Source organism: Cupressus sempervirens, chromosome 3 (genome assembly GCF_028749045.1).
Source record: "Cupressus sempervirens isolate cs-2001-9-10 chromosome 3, ASM2874904v1, whole genome shotgun sequence".
Lineage (NCBI taxonomy): Eukaryota > Viridiplantae > Streptophyta > Pinopsida > Cupressales > Cupressaceae > Cupressus > Cupressus sempervirens.
Genome location: NC_143120.1, coordinates 426,820,784 through 426,839,415, shown reverse-complemented (window position 1 = coordinate 426,839,415; position 18,632 = coordinate 426,820,784). Strand labels below are relative to the sequence as shown.

At 31.4% G+C, this 18,632-nt stretch overlaps 1 pseudogene across 1 annotated transcript; it reads left to right on the top strand.

Moving 5' to 3' along the window:
* Positions 1-556: 556 nt before the first annotated feature.
* LOC149566842 (cytochrome P450 94A2 pseudogene) lies at positions 557-2,311 on the top strand (annotated as a pseudogene). Its single transcript, XR_016362304.1, has one exon. The product of XR_016362304.1 is annotated as a cytochrome P450 94A2 pseudogene (transcript).
* Positions 2,312-18,632: the final 16,321 nt, after the last annotated feature.

Sequence of the window (18,632 nt, the reverse complement as noted above, 5' to 3'; positions counted from 1 at the left end):
GCGATTTAGAAATGGGTTGCATTCAATTCACGGTGATTTATTTTTGTCTGAAGTACTTTCCTTCAATTATATACCTGATTTCTGAATTCTAGAGCAGCATGAGGAAATTTTTTATAACGGGCTTTGAGAATGACGTTGAAACAGTTCTGCTTATCGTATTATTTAATTTTGTTGGAGTCCTAAAAAGGCGTTGAAATCAGTCACCTAATTTTTTTGGTTTAACAGATACAGCTTATGATCCTGTATCAACTACTCTGCCGTCTCGTGTGGGAAAAGCCATTCAAAGTGCTGATTTATCGGCCTCAATAGACAATTCTGTCATCTACTGTGGGAAAACCCATTCAAAGTGCTGATTTACAGCTAACGTGGTTAGACTCGAGAAACACATGAATCCTTCCAGTCTTCCGTTGACATTGACATTGACTTGCTTGGGCCGTCACACAGCTATGGGACGTTAACGTAAGTCAATAGGACTCTTCCCAATTTTCTACAGAGAAATTTCCTTATAAGACAAACATGTTCTGTAGAATTCTCTTTCCTTGATGTTATATCAGGAAAAAAATGCTAAGACAATTAGATCGCTGCCACAATTCTTTTTCAAATATTTTGCTTTCAGTGAAGTTATATTTTGCGTGGAAGAAAGGTCCAGCCATGGCTAACGAGCATGGCCTTCACTGCCAAATACTTTACTTTTGTATTGCAGTGGTACTTGTCACATTCATCTGGCTAGTGCGCTTGTTCAGTAGAAGACGCGACAATGGTGGGGTGACCCATTATCCCATACTTGTTTTTCTCCCTTCATTGATAAAAAACCGCCACAGATTTCATGACTGGATTGCAGACATCCTCTCCATTTCTCCCTCGGCTACATGCAAACTACAACGCCCAGGAGGAGTAAAAGGGTATGTTACTGCCAACCCTGCAATTGTGGAGCACGTGCTGAAGACGAGATTCGATAACTATGAGAAAGGTCCACGCTTGAAGTTTATTCTGCATGATTTCCTAGGCAGCGGAATCATTAATGTTGATGGAGAACTGTGGAAGATGCAGAGGAAGGCAGCAAGCTATGAATTCAACACCGAATGCCTCAGACACTTCGTGCTTGAGATGGTTCACTCAGAAATCACAGATCGCCTAATGCCCTTCCTCTCTGATGTCTGCAGCAAAAGAGTCTCTGTAAATTTGCATGATGTTGTGCACAGATTTAGCTTTGATAATATTTGCAGAGTAGCATTCGGCGTGGACCCTGCGTATCTGCATCCCTCTTTGCCTCAATTGCCATTTGCCAGAGCTTTTGACGATGCCATGAAGTTAAGTGTGGGGAGATTTTTTTATAGCGTACCATTTGCTTGGAAAATCAAGAGGTTTCTGAATATTGAGTCTGAGAGGCGCCTGCGCGAAGCAATCGCTGTGGTGGACGAATTTGCAATGGGTATTATTCAGACTAAGAAAAGTGGGCCGCTCAGAAAGGATCTTCTCTCCAGATTCATGGCAACTTTTGGGAATTCGGCTGATACTGAAGACAAATCCGATCGACTTCTGAGAGATTTGATTGTCAATTTCATGTTGGCAGCAACGGATACATCGTCTAATTCCTTGACGTGGCTCTTCTGGATGCTTTCCTCTCATCGCACAGTGGAACAACGCATTCACTGTGAAATTATGGAGATCTTAAAGAAAAGAAAAGTGGACAAAAACATAGATGAAGAAAGTGAAATGGGTGTTGTCTTTAGCTACGAAGAATTGAGAGAGATGGAATATCTGCACGCAGCTGTGTGTGAGTCTCTGCGTTTGTATCCGCCTGTGCCACTCAATTCAAAAACTGCCCTCGAAGATGACATTTTACCAGATGGCAGCTGTGTGAGCAAAGGATGGAGTGTCGACTATAGTGCGTATGCAATGGGCAGGATGGAAAGCATTTGGGGTGTGGACTGCAAGGAGTTTAAGCCAGAGAGATGGTTCAAAGACGGAGTATTTGTTGTAGAAAACGCTTACAAGTTTCCTGCCTTCAACGCGGGGCCTCGGATATGTTTGGGAAAAGAGATGGCGTTTATTCAGATGAAATCGATAGTGGCTGCTGTTGTGCACATGTTTAGCGTGAAGGTGGAAAAGGGATTTGCTGCAACGTACACTCTTGAATTCAACATGCGCATGAAGGGAGGATTGCCAGTTACTCTTACAAAAAGAGGTAGCTGATTGTATGAAAACGTGTTTACAATCTTGTTTTCGTCTTGCTGTCGTTAGTAATTGCTGTAGCACACAAATATGAGCGTTGTTCGAATTCCTAGTTTATATATGTCCTGTTTACATATGTCCTGTTCGGAAATCATGAGACCTTGAAATTATTCTCTATGACCTTTGTCTTGGTGTTTTACAAACTTTCTAGTTGATTAAATACTTGAAGATCTAAAATCAGCACTTATACTATACTGATGAAATCAGAAATCAGAAGTCAGAACAGCAAAGATGAGAATAAAAAAATTTGTTTTTATTGAATCTGTTTTTCCTTGTATTTTGATGGAGGAAGACATAGTATACTACAATATTAAATTTTAAAATAATAACATGTAAAGAAAATGCATGATAATTTCAGTTCTTGATAATATGCAAATTAACTAAAAAATAATTTAAAAACTATGTCTACAAGACTCACTGCAACATGCTATTTTATTGAGTATGAACTAAATAATAAATCTAAATTAAAAATAATGCAAATGATGCAGTGGAACATGTGGTGGAGCTGAAGCTTTACATTGTGAATGCAAACACATGCATGTCTTCATGAGTGGTGAGTGGTGAGCACATGCTTTCAATCTCCCCCTGCATGAACAATGGGAATAAGACCAAGTTGATTCCTCGAGGTACTAAAATTCATAGTAGTAAAAGTAGTGAAGATATCAACAACTTGTTGAGAGGTTGGGTAAAACTATAATGCCATTGTACCATTCTGAACCAAATCTCAAATGAAATGTTGGCGGATTTCTATGTGCTTCAATCTAGTGTGAAACATTGAATTCTTGGTCATTGCAATGTCACTATTGTTATCACAAAAAATGCTTGTGGGATGTTCTTGAACCAAAAGCAAATCTTCCATAATCCTTCTAATTTGACAACTAGTTGTTGCGGCTGCAATAGACTCTGCTTCTGTGGAAGAGAGAACCACTATCACATGCTTCTTACTACTCCATGAAACAACTCCAAAACCAAGTGAGAAAACATAACCAAAGGTTGATTTTCTATCATCCATTGAACTGACCCAATCAAAATCCATGTAACCAACTAGCTCAAACTTATCATTGGGAGAATAATGAATGCCAAAATTGTGTGTACCACTCACATACCTTAAGATTCATTTTGCAGCACACCAATGAGACTCATGTGGATCTTGCATGAATCGAGAGATAACGCTCACAACATACATAATATCAGGTCTCAATGTAGTAAGGTGCATAAGGCTCCAAACCAAACTTCTATATAGTGTAGGATCAACATGGGGACTTGGGTCATCTTTGGTTAACTTTTCACCAAGGGCTATAGGGGTAGCAATTGTCGTGCATGATATCATTCTACACTACTTCAATAAATCAGCAACATACTTGGTTTGAGAAATGGATATACCCTCAAGTTGTTGCTGCACCTCTACCCCAAGAAAATAATGCATAAGCCTCAAATCTGACATCTCAAATTCTTGGTTCATTTCTTCATTGAATTTCTCCATAAGAGATGGTCTATTACCAATAAAACTAAGATCATCAACATAAAGTCAAAAAATTAGAATATCATTACCAATATGTTGCATATAGAGGGTTGGCTCTAAAGGACTTTGAATGAATCCTTTCTTCAAGAAATAACTATCAATCTATGCATGCCAAGCACAAGTGCTTTCTTTAACCCATAAAGAGCTTTTTTAAACTTGTAAACAAAATTTTGTTTTCCTAAAATCTCATAGCCAATAGGCTTATCCACATAAACCTCTTCATCAATATATAACCATTTAGGAAGGCTGATTTTACGTCCATCTGATAGACTAGATACTTGTGTTGAGAAACAATAGACAATATAATTTTAGTGGTATCAAACCTAGTAACTAGAGTGAAAGTCTCTGAATAATCTACTCTAGGTTTTTGTACAAATCCATTGGCAACCAGTCTAGCTTTGTGTCTTTTCATGGAGCCATCAACATGATATTTTTCCTTGTAAATCCATTTGATGCCAATCACCTATTTGTCTTGTGGAAGTGGAACTAATTTCCATGTATCATTTTTCTCAGTAATATGCATCTCTTTATTCATGGCATCAATCCATACTTGTTTTGTCATAGCTTCTTCATACATAGAACGTTCAACTTGAATGGAACTTAACATTGTAAAGTCAACAACTAGATCCACATTAGAACTCCTTTGATATATTTCATTTAAACTTCATACCTTTTGTGAAGAGCTTGGGCCAGATAGTGAATTTGAACCTTCACCATAAGAAGCACTTGGTGGACTTGGTGGACTTGGGCTTGATCTTTCACTTGAGATTTTGAAAGGGTCTTAGAGATTAACATACTTTTCCCCATCTCCATTAAAAATGATGCAAACACATGAGTTCTGGCACATGTTCCACTACATCATTTGCATCATTTTTAATTTTAGATTTTTTAGTTAGCAACCAAATCCATAGTAGAACTCCTTTGATATATTTCATTTGAACTTTTTACCTTTTGTGAAGAGCTTGGACTAGATAGTGAATTTGAAATTTCACCTAGAGAAGAACTTGGTGAACTTGGTGGACTTGGGCTTGAGCTTTCACTTGAGAGAGTGGGGTGAGGAGCGACTTGAACATCTTCATTACCCATGATGAATAATATAGATAGTTGAACTTCTTTCTTCCATTTTCATACCCCCCCCCTTAGCCACAAAAAAACATCTCTACTAATAATCCATTGCTTTGTGGTAGGTTCATAAACTTTATACCCTTTGGTGGAATCTAAATAACCCACAAAGATACAATTTTGGGACTCAACATCCAACTTCTTTCTCTTCTGAAAAAGAACATATATAAAGGGCAACCAAATAAATGAAAGTGAGCTAGTAAGGGCTTATGCCCACTCCAGGCTTCCTTTGGAGTGATACTATGAATCACTTGTGTTGGGCTTCAACTCAAAATATAAATTGTGGTTGCTACTACAACTCCCCAAAAGGAATTTAGGAGGTTCTTAGAATTTAGCATACTTTGTGCCTCCATAATGGTATTGTTCTTTCTTTCTACAATACCATTTTTTATAGGGGTTAAAGGCTTCTATAAGATGTCTTTGAATGCCATGCTTATCATAAAAAGTCAGCAAACTCTTTGGAAATAAATTATCCCCCTCTATGTATCTTGTGTATTTTAATGGAATACCCAGTTTATTTTTCTACCATAGCAATAAAATGCTTGAAGCAGCTGAGTGCTTGAGATTACTACTTAAGAAAATAAACCTATGTGTGGTGTGAGAGACCATCAATAAAAGTAAAAAAGATAGATATTTTTTACGCAAGGATTTATCTTGCATAGCACCCCATATGTCAACATGCACAAGCTCTCGAGGAGATGTTTTCCTCCATGATTTTTTCACTAGAAAAATTTCTCAATGTTTCTTACCAAGAGTACACCCTGAATAAACTTCTTCTTTCATCTAAATGATAGGAAGTCCTCTCACCATGTCTTTTCTATAAAGCAAACTTAAGCCTTGGAAATGCAAATGACCATACCTTTGATATCATAACCACAAATTATGTGTGGTTTCCTTAAGATCATGCATATTAGTAGAAAATAATGTGAGAGGAAACAATCTATTCTCAATCATACAAGCCTTTGGTACAAGATGGTGGTTTGAAAATTTATGAAAAACTCTACAGCAATTATCCTAAAAAATAACCAAGGTATGAATTTTTCCTACAAGCTGCCCAATACTTAAAAGATTATATTGTAATTTGGGCACATGCAGGGTGTCATGAATATAAGTAGTTTCTTCTTCCTTATTTTTCACTACAAGGTTGCCTTTTCCCATAACATAGACCTTTTTATTATCATAAAATTTTACTCGACTTCTCATAAATTCATCTAATTTGACAAAGAGCTCAAATCTACTTGTCATATTATTTGAGCACCTAAAGACATACTCGATGAACCTAATCTTGATCTCCAATGACAAGGAGGCATTTTGAGTTGGAGATAGAGGAAAGAATTGACCTTCTAAAGAATGTGCCTGTGTTGTTGTAAGTAGAGAAAGAAAAATTAACAATAAATTAATAGTTAAAATGGATGGGTTCATGGGTTGTTTTTGTTATATATAATATCCAATAGTGCGTATATCATGCATAGACTATAAATTTTTTAATTCCATAGCATGCACACACTATGGAAATTTGACTTTCATAGCATGTATGTGCTAGCATTTTTTTTGAAAAAATAAGGCATCATGTTTTCAGCACCACAACTTGGTGCATTCACTCTTATATACATTCCTAATAGGACGTGTTTCTAGAACAAAAATTTGTAGCTCTTAATTAGGCAACAATTTACATGCATTGTAAGGGAAAGTGGGTATATTATCCACACTATGGTTTTCTTCCTCTAATAGAGGGTTTCTACATATAAATCTCTTTTTCATTTGATGAATGCTTTTGTGTGTGAGTTAACAATATTTTATTTCACTTCTTTTATCATTACTTTAGCAATTAAGTAGTTATTATCTACTTTGATTAAAATAGTTGAGGAGATACCTAACTTAAGAGTCAGTACTAGTTTATTCCCCCTTTTAGTATTAGTCGAGACCAATAGTAATCATATTAGTTTAATATAATCATACATATTTACCTTTGTACCTATGTCAAATGTCATATTGATGAAGTCATATATTATCATCCCATCATCCTCCTCCTTTATACCATTAAATGAGTATAAATCTTGACATGATTGGAAAATATGAGGTTTTATAGACTGGGAAGACTTGTCCTCAAGTAAAGGAGTGGTCCAATGAATGAGGCTCTAATTGAAAGCACTAATGGTACCTAATATGTCAACCTCTACATGTTCCTTCACAATGAAAGGAGCTTTAACATGCTCTACCTAGGGCTTGCCAATAATAACCTTAGCTACATTAGGGTTATGTCACATCTCTATCTTTTCAAATAATGAGCCCAACCTCTCTCATGAGACTCTAGCATATCAAAATAATAGGGGATTTCCTAGAGGATAAACTCACAATACAATTTGTTTAAGAAATAACTTGGGATCTCATGATTATTACAAGGAGGGGCATCAAATACCATCCACTGTTTATCCCAAAAGTTATTTTTTATTTCCTCATTAATGCATCAATGACTGGGAAACCACTTTATTGTAATTCCTAGAGTTTTTTATTCTCCTATCTTTTGAAACAAAGAGCATAGGTTACCTTTTGTCATCTTGTTATTTTTTACATCTTTGTAGGACAATTTACTAGCATAATTGTTTTTATCTTCTTTCTTATTATGTCACATATTCAATGGCCCACTAACTAAGGCTATGTTAGTCAAAATGGTTTCCAGTGATTATGTCAATTGTGCCCTACTCAGATTATTCTTAATTGAATTTTTTGGCCTCCTGACCAAATATTCTAAAATTCAATTCTGCCTCTTTCAATTTTATTTAATAATTTTCTTGGGTTCAAGAAGGGGGTCTTTTGATTAGTGGAGATCATGGAGGTTCATTTTCTTTGTTTGAAGGGTTTTCTAGTTGATCTGGCTCATGTAGTTTTGGGTTTGGAGGTGGATTTGGTTGAAATTGTGGAGGATTATAAACAGGAGTGGGTCAAGTGTTTTTTGTAGAAATAGGTGGTCATTTTTTTCCATTACCCAAAAATCACATAATATCATTTTTAAAACTAAACAAACATATATGAAAATTGATTGAAAACCTTAAAATTTTAAATTTATCATAAATAATGGCTAGAAAACTCATCTCTTCCACTAGATCTTGATTGGCGCTAACATGGATGCATTTTTTAAGTGATTTGGCAAAGTTCAATTCGGTGACCAATTTCTTGTATGTGGATATATGTCTCTACCACTATGCTTTAATTTAGAAGCATACATCTTGGTAGTCCCATTATTCATATTTTAGTTGCAGACCTCTCAAATTTTTCTTTCTCATCATGCTTTTTGATGATAGAAAGAGTTTTTAATTTTCATTATATTTTAGGGCTTGTTGGTTTTTTAGAATTAGACTAGAACTAAGATTGTCAAATCTCAGAATTGATATTTTTAATGTTTATGTTTAAAACATGATACTAAAATAGGAATTTGTCAATTCCCATTGACCTCAAAGACTAATATTTAAATCTTGTGTCTAAATAGGTAGAATTAGAAAATTAAAACCCTTTAAATGAAAATTAGAAATAATTAAAATTTAATAATTTTTGAATTTGAGTAAATGAAATTATTCTATATTCTTGTAAACAATCATCATCCATTGATAAACTCTCATGGAAAATTAATATACCCAAATGCAAAGGCAAAAGCATAGTCTTGACTATTACCAGCACACTTTGTAACCCATTACAATCATGACAGAAATTGTCATGTAACAAATAGGTTAGTGTCTCTTATCAATGCAAAACAATGGCAAAGATTAATTCTGAGGATCTGTAGATTAAATGTAGACTGCCCCCTAAACCCACTTCAATAGACACTTGTAACATAAGCCACAAAATAATTGGATATATTTTTATCAAAAGCTACTAATAAATTCAGAGTCAAATTTGACATATCCTACTTTTATTGCAGAAGTGAAATGAGTTAGTGGGTTTTAATCAGCTATTAAAAGAAATATTTCCTCACAAGGCTTATTAGTACCTTCCTTATATATAAGGCAGGGAACTTATGTTTTTGTTTGACCCTCCAATTATTAATTTATCTAAAAAAAAATGCAATATGCTAAGGTTTGGAGGTTCATATTTTATAATTTATTTTATGACTTGCTATTTCCTATGGTTTAGACAAAATTTGTTGAGGTTTTTACCTATTTTCACATATAGTTTAATTTAGAAAATATTAAATATTTTTGTTGTGTTCTCTAACTGAAAATTAATTCATATTGATCATCTTGGTGCTATCCATACTATGTCGTGCTGTCACATCATTTTGTTAGGCTAACACAACCTTGTTGATGGTAGAATTTTAAAAAAATTGTATATAATTTATGTTTTATAATGCATGGGTAGATCCTATAAAGAAAAAATTATCGTTTAATGCCACCCCTTTGAATTCAATGGCTCTTTCTAATTTGATATGCTCCAGGACTTAAGACTATATTGGTTATTCATTTCTCTTTATATATAATTTGTTATTCATTTCTCTTTATATATAAGGCAAGGACTAGTAAGCCTTGTGAGGAATGCTTTCTTTTAATAGCTGATTAAAACCCACAAACTCATTTCATTTCTACAATAAAAGTAGGATATGTCAAATTTTTTTATTTAATTTGCTTATTTTTTAATTTAATTTTTGGAAAAAGTGGCATGCCACTTTGATATATTTAATTTGCTTGTTATTATTTTACTTTTAGATAAATTAATTAAAAATTTGAAGTTGTTTCTTAAATTAGAATTAGATGAAAATAAATATTATAAAATTTTAATCAAATATTACAATATCAATTTCATCACATACATAAGACAATTATTTACTATTTCTTAGTGATAAAAAATGTTATTAATATGGAGATTGACAATTGCTACTTGATCTCTCTTAGAGTCCAACCATCTTAATTGTCGTACATATTATGCCTTTCTTGTTATTCCCAACCCTCCCTTCATAAAGACAAGGACTCTAGCTCTACAAGAGGTCTTGTTTTCTTTGCAACTCATATTCCCCTCTATATATGTTTTTACCAATATAACCCATCCATCATAGAATTAGCTACCTTGTATAGTGTATTGTTGAAAATGATGGCAAAGACATCTAAGGCATATAATTTGATATGGTTGGATGTCTATCTATTAAGCTGATGCCTCCATGAATTGGTTGTGTCTTAATTTCTTGTCAGAATTGTCTATGCAAATATGGTGTACGAGTCAAATTGTGCCATTAAATGAGTTGTCATCAAGTTTACAAATAAATAAAAATAAGAAGTGTTTGATTCAAAACTTTCTACATGCCCCTTGTAAAGAGCATATATTTATATTACATTACTAATAGTAGCACTTGTATTATAAATCGATGCAAGGTGAAGCCAATAGGAAACTTTATATATCTTAAATAATTCGATAAATATACAATAAAAATTTAAGAATGTTTAAAGAACAATAATTATTTACAAATGATTATACTCTAGCAAAAATGATAATCTATGAGAAGTAATGGATAAGGAGTTGTTAATGATTCTAGAAAATAAACCTTGACAAACAAATAAACCAATACGAACATGGAAATTGTGATGAAAGATTAAAGATGGTTTCTTTGATGGTGATTTGAATGTTCCACATCATAGAGAATAAAAGTTTAAGAATTATAACATTTTTAAAATTTAAATGTAATGAATATAAAAAGTTATATTAGTAATAGAATACTGAAAAAAAATAGTAAAAAAAAGTTTAGTTAAATGATACTATACATTTGAATATTAATAAAAATATTTTAAAGTGGATTGTTTCAAAATTAACCAATTTTAATCATAATTTTAAAATTTATAACAAATAAATAAATGTGAAGATATATATTAAAATTAATTTCATATTATATTATATGAGAAAAAGAATCTTTTAAATGTTTATTTGTATTATTGTGTTCTATTTTTCATTTCTTCTTTTCTTTCATTCAATTTTGACTCTATTTTCCCTTCTTTTTTTCCCTTTCGACTAATATTTCCATCTTTACATTTCCATTTGTAATTCTCCATTACATGATAAATACAATAATATAATCAATATATTAGGTTTTCTTAAAATTCAAATTACTTTTTAAAATTAACTTCCTTGCAAACTATATGAAAATATCTATTATATTTCTACGAAACTTTAAAATGTTCTAAATTTAAAGCTAGAGTACAAACCAACATTTAATTTTTAATTTTTTAATTTAAGTTTCAAATCTTATAATTGTTGAAAATTTGTTCAGTGCCCCCCTTGGGATTTGTGACAAAGTTGAGAGGTTGTATTAGGCATTGACATATCAACCTTTTGGTGCAACAACAACCTCACTCTAACAAGTGGAATCAGAGCTTTGTCACAAGTTCAAATCCTCAGAACCTCAGGTGACGTTGAGGGGGAGATTGTTGGAAATTTTTTTAGCACTCCTCTAAAGATTCATGGGAAGGGCTTAACTACCTCATGTGTACTATAAGTTGAGTGGTTGTATCAGGCATTGACAAATCAGTCTTTTGCTGCAATGGAAACCCCACATATAACATAAAATTATCAAATATTTGAATTAATTTATTATTAATATAGTGGTGCTACAAAATTAGAAATAACAATAGAACATTATAATGAAGCAACAAGGCATCAAATCATTTTTTTCCTTTACATTCTCACAAGTAAAGATTGACTAATAAAAAAAAAGGGAAACTCAATTTGTGTTTGGAACTAGCATTTGATAGATCAAGAAGCATAATACACATTCAACAAGATGAATAATTAAATGTATAGTCTAAAACAAATTCTTGTAATAAAACTAGGTGGCCGCAAAGAGAGATCAATGGTTTATGTTTGCTTCCTTAGCCCAATAAGTTTGTCATTTTTAGCTTGAAATACTATGGATTGTTATTTAACAACCTCATCCTTAATCTTCCCATTGGCTCCTTCCTCTTCTTAGGTTTTTCACCTAGGATTTAATAAGACATTGAGATTGGAAAAGATGAGAAATTGAGCAAGAGAGGATGATATTTACAAGATATGGGGAATGTGAATACTTATGTGTGGGGAATCACTAATATAGGTTGGTGCTCTCTACCATGGTTATCGTTTGTTTGTTTTGATTTGGCCTCGTTGTCCCGTGCTTCTTAAACATCCCACACTATGCTTTGATAGCTTAATGTGTAGTACTCTAGGGTCCACCCAACACCCATGTTCCTTATCTCCTCCTTTATATCTAAATTTACTCTATAGTTGTGAAAGCAACCATGACTATTTAAGATTTAAATCCAACTCCTACCACCAAATTTTCATTAAACAATTTAATAGCCTATGTATCCTACGCACAATACCATTTCAAGTTTCAAATCATGTAAGATAGAAACACTTGCCATAAATATTGTATATCTTTCAAAGAAATCATGATGCAACTCAACCATAAAGATACTAGACATCATATATTGTCTTGTTTATGGATTTGAGATTGAGTGATGATAGCAAGACTATTATTCATGTCATTAATGATTCAAAATTGATTAACAATTTTTTATGAGTAATTGTATGAAGCTTTAAAATTTTATAATTTGGCCATTGACCTTTAGAAATATGTGTAAGTGAAGATATAAATTATATTTTAGTGTCATTCTTCAGTGGGTCTAGAAAATAATCAAGATACTTACAAACAATTTTTTTGGGCCTTTTTAACTATTGATATCTACATAATCTCTAGGGAGCTTGAACGTTTCCAAATCCTTTTGAATATATCCAATTTGTGCAGATCTAGTGATCTTAATATCCATGAAATAAAATGTAAAAAGACTATCTATTCAATATGTGTGCTCATATCATGTTGAAAAAAGGGATATGGGAACACATATTAAAGCAAGGACAACGATGAATCATAGATTTTGGATGCACATGCTTATTGAAATTTTCCCAAAGAGACATGTTTGGAGTGGTGTATGGACTTTCTCTAAATAAATATGATGTGAGCGGTATTGTGTAGGGATGGGAAAGCATTGAATAAATTTGGAAGGCTTCAAAAGATTTAGTGTTTGTTGCCATGTTTTGTGTATCCAGATACATAATAAAGATACTTATAGATTGGATAATGAGATCTAGATCTCTTTGAGCTCTGAGCATGTAATTGTCTCTTAAAATATATCTTCTAACTCAATTTTTAATTGTCAAAATTGATATCAAACCAAAAAGAAGTGGCCAAAATACCCACTAGGTATCATGTGGGAAACTTAGGGCTAGAGTAGGAATAGAGTTAGGAGAGTAAACTTTTGGATGAAAAATATCTAAATCTAGGAAATCTATTTGAAGCAAATATTTTCCTATTAGTCTAGCTTACAATGCAATTTGAATCACTCAAATCCAATATTATATGAGAAAGTTATGCCCAAAATACTAACTATCTATTTGCATTGCCAAATCTCACATTTCCACCTTTTCATTGACTTGTTTCACAAATAAACTATGCTTATAGTTAAATTTAAATTCTACTTTATACAAAAAAAGATGAAGAAGTATGGTTTGATCTTCAATGGTAATTAGTTCAATCCATATTTAAATGAAAATGTTTTAGTCAATTTTGTGACTATTGGTCTAGTCAAGAATCTGAAAACAACATTGGCAAGTGCCATAATGAGCAAGACAACTCTTTTGAAAAAGCCCAAAAAAGTAGTTTATCCATCAATATTGAGTTCTCTGCTTGCATCACAACAACCAAGAAAAAATAACCCAAGCATAAAAATACCAAATTTTTTGGCTTGCACACCATCACACTAGACATTTACTTCTGCATAAAAGACCTAGGATGTTGCACAAAGCATGAAAACAAAAATAATGCAGCATGAAATTTCATGTCTTAAAACTAACCTATGATCACATTAAAAGGTGAAAAATACACTACAATTTTGAAATTCACCTGATTGCAGCAAAATTTCTCTTTCCTCTTACAGGCCCTATGATGTTGCACAAGCACAAAAATGCACTACAATATAAGCTTGTGAAGATTGAATGAGAAAAAAAGGACTCATACGACAAGCAAACTCATTTAACCAACTCTTGTGATGCCCAAAAATGCACAATATTTTTGACCTATGCTACATCATGCCAAGAAAGCTCCTCTCTTAAATTTATCTTTTGATCATGCATGGACACATAAAATGCAGTACAGTTTTGACCTATGAATCTTGAATGAATATAAAAGTGTTTCTATGATATGCCAACTCATTCTGTGCACTTTGATGCACACAAATGCACAACATTTTTTACTAGCACATGTTAATGAGCAAAAACTTGTTACTATGATAAGAAAACTCATTCGATGTAGTCCTATGATGCCTAAAAATACAAAATATATTTGTGCACCTAAGAAAAATAAAAGGAAAAAAGCTCAAGCCATGATTGTCTATTTTCGGATCTAAATTTGATAATTAGAATAAGAAAAAAAAATGACTACTTGTGCAGATGTAAAGCCTCAAATTTCAGTAGTGGATTCACTCATAAGAATGATATTTTCTTTGTTAAGTGTTGTTTTCACAAAGGGACTCCAACTCTCTAACTAGTCATTGAATGAGTTGGATTTTGGAAATGTAGTCTAGCTAGATGAATCTTGGTATACCCTTCATGAATCAAAATCCAAAATGATTGATTACAATCACAGTAAAATTCTTTGTTAACAATTATTTTTGGAAACTAAGTTTAAACCTTTATTCAAAATTATTGCACTGATTATGTTTTTAAATTATTTTCTCTACACTTGTAAATTTCTATCTGTGTATCCCCTGAGTGATCAAATCTTGAGCTTCCAAGATGCCAAAAATGTTATGTAAGCTACGTTTATTAAATAATGCACACATTAATAGTTATACTTGGTTAGTAAGGGGAATACAAGGAAAACAAAAGAGTGCACAAGATTAACATAGTGAAATGATAAGTGGCAGGACTAGGCCTATATCCATCTAAGAAGTCAAAGCTTAGTGTGTGATGTGTAAGGTTAGCCTCGATGTCCTACTCAAACTTTGAATGAGAAATTTGTATAAAATTTTTTATGAATCATGAAAGGCCATGTAGTCATCTAGGTAAAGACTAAAAAGTAGGGAGGACTGCATTTATTTTAGAAAAATGACATAGTTGTGTAGCATTGATTTTGATTTTTTTGATTTTGAAAGCTCCATTTTAACACATTTAAAACTTAAGTTGGATTCAATTAATGAATATATTGTTGATGCTAAAAACAATTCAGATTTGGAAGCATATTTTATTATTATTAAGTTCTCACTTCTATGTGTCGTGAAAGTGGAAAAAATAGTGAAAGTTTTGGCAATGCTTATCCAACAACAAAATACCAGTGAATAGATAGTGATTTTTGATGTTTTTTTTTTAATGCAAAAATACAGTATAGATAATGTATATTTTTCCTTTAATTAAAAATAAATCATAAATATGAATTAAATGTATGTTGTATAGTCATCTCAAATTGTTTTGAATATCCCTTGCATATGGCTCTTTTAGAGGTTTAAAACATCCTTTGCATGTTTCTCGTTGAAAGGTAAAATGGTGAGAATGATTAGAGAGATGTATGGAGAGGTTGGTGGGATCTAAAATTTATTAAGTTGTCTTGAATTAAATGTTAACTTGTTTAAATATGAATTTGATTTGGCATAGCTATCTAAGGAGATTTTCTAGGCTGTATGATTGAAATAGTTGCACTTAGCTTTGGAATCTTAATACTTTGGATGCATTTGATTTTCCCCTTCTTTGTGGTTGGGGACTAATTCTAAATATCCCTCATCCATCTTTTCTTTCTTTGAAGAAAACTTTTATTTCTTTAATTTGGAATGAATATTTAGAGAAAAGATAATGTCTTTCTAACAAGTAAGATTAATATTTAAGCAGTCACATTCAACATTGGATGCATTTAATATATATTTTTTCTTTGGTGGCTCAGTGCTTGGTCCTAACTCTATATCTCTTAACTTAGCCTCTGGTGAGAAGAACACCTTTGATGAGTAGTGATGAGTAGAAGATATCTTAGAAGCACTTGATGAATATAATAAATTGTATCTTAGAAGTATTTGATCAATTATTGCACATAAAAGAGTCTTCAAAACCATTGAATAATGTAAAATTTTAAAGAAGGAAATATTTAATAAAGTAGTATTAAAAAAAAATGATATGATGATTTTGAGATTTTCAAGTTTGATCTTTAATAGAATATTATTATATATTGCAAATCAAATTGAGATTTTTTATTTATACGAAATATTGAGAAGTATTTAATTACAATCCCCTTCCTAAAAATGAATGTAATGTAGTAGTTTCATCATTTTTGTACATGTTATTATTATATAATTTTGAAACATGAAAGCATACACGCAATTCATTAATTTCAAAAATATAAGAATAAGTGTTTGACAAATAATATTAGATAAATTGACTTTTTCTAGAAAACTTATGTTATATGAGAATAATATAAATATGAATATTTAGAAAAAGTAAATCTCTTATATAAATGTGAAATAATCTTTCTATTTTATTTTTTTAAAGAAACAAACACCTCAAATCAAACCAAACAACAAATTAAATTTGACCTAAACTATAACCTTAATGAGTTCAAATTGAACCTTAACTTTAAATCAGTTTAAATCTTAACTTTTATACTAAATTCAACTTGAAACATTACACTAAACCAAATCAGACTCTCACATAACATAAATGGACCCTTAACCATAACTCTAAAATAGGTCAAACTTAACATAAAATCAAACATATAAAATATTAAAGGTCTTATCAGGTAACCCCAACTAATTCCTTGATCTCTAATGGTAAGAATGAATCATAATGCTAGCCTTAATAAAAATTCTAAACATATTCATAATAAAAATTTATAAACCTAATACTTACCCTAAATTTGCTAAACCATATTGATAATAAGAAGAGGGAGAGGGTGAGAGACATTGTGTACAAATAAATGGCAACTAGGTTGAGGAGATTAAGAGAGGGGTTAGGGGAGAGAGTGAAAGAGAATAATTAGGTGGTGAGAGATGTGAAAGAGACAAAGAGAAAGAGAGAGTGTGAGAGACAAGGTGTAGAGATAATGGTAAGTAGGGGGGCGGGGGGGGGGGGGGAGAGAGAGAGAGAGAGAGAGAGAGAGAGAGAGAGAGAGATTCCTATATATATTGTAGAATATATATAAGCTAAGTATAAATTAGGATGAAACTTATGCTAATGCTAATGCAAACCAAAATTCTAATTTCAATTACAAATTTAATTGTAATTACTTGAATAAAAAACATATATTTTGATCATATTTTTAAAGTGAAGATGAAAATATCATATTTTTTATAATTATAATTTACTCTTGTAGACTAACTATAATAATGTCTTTCATTTTTTTTTGTGACTGTTACTAGCTTATATATTAATTATATATGAAATAATCCAACAGATATCCTTGTCAAGGCACCTATTTTTATAAATTATCTAAGTGTAATAAAATAATAATATATAATCTAGATCAGGTTTTGAACTTGACAATTGTATTGGTTGTTTTAGCACTTTTAGACTATATATGGCAGGCTGAAAATGTGTTAGATCATATGAGTTGATAGGCTAAATTTATACAAAATTGTTAATATGGCATTTAAATTTATCACTAAACCGTAATTATTTATTATAGGAAACTCAATATTTTACTTAGTAATATACATGATGTGAATGTTTCTCTAAAAAAATAGTTTCTATATTTTTATTTATATATGTTTCTATTTTGATTATTATACATTTATAATAATTTAAAATATGTTTAAAATAGAATAGAATATATTTTAAAATCGAGTTTGTGTCATTTAGAATATTAGTATGTAATATATTTATTTTATATTATTTTTTATATATTTAAATTAATTTGAAGTTATGAATTTAGAAACTTGCTTATTTTATTTGACATGTTTTAAATATTATTAATTTAAATCTATACGTTCATAAACATATTTTATACGTTACTTATTTATATTTATTATTTTCTAATTTATAGAATATTTAAATTTAAAAAAAGTTGTTTAACTTTTTTTAAACTTAAAAAAATTGACACCCAATTTCTTTTGAAAACGTAAAATGAAAGGTGTTAAAATAAGTTATCTATCATAAAAAAAACATATCATGGGTAGGGGTGACCATCAAATTCCAGACTTGATCTTGACCATGAAAACCAATTTATATTCTTGTCATTACTTATCTATTATAAATGATCTCTCAAAAATATCTTATCCACAAATAAATTTAACGAAAAAAAATTGATTTAGTTTCATTTATAATTTAAATATTATGACTTTGAAATTTGGAATTACTAAAAACTTATTAGTTAATTCTTATTTCAATTTAAATTACTATATATAAGATATAATGAAATGATTTTTCCCTCAATATAAAATAATATTTTATCATCAATTTTTTAAAAACAAAAATCTAGAGAAATCGGTATGATAATCCAACAGTTTGGAAAACCCTTGATTTTCAAGTTACCAATGATTTAATTGGCTATTAAACTACATAGCAGAGCCCTAATGGATGAGATTGAACTACACATAACTAATTAGCAACCAACGTCATCTATGACAACCCTATTTTACTATTTTTTAGTGCACCAAGAAATAATTAATTGCCCCAAATTCTACTTGGTGGAAAAAATTACAAGTGAAATTAGATCTTTTGACTTCCTCTTTCTAATTACGCCGAGAGGTGTAACCTACAGTGGTAG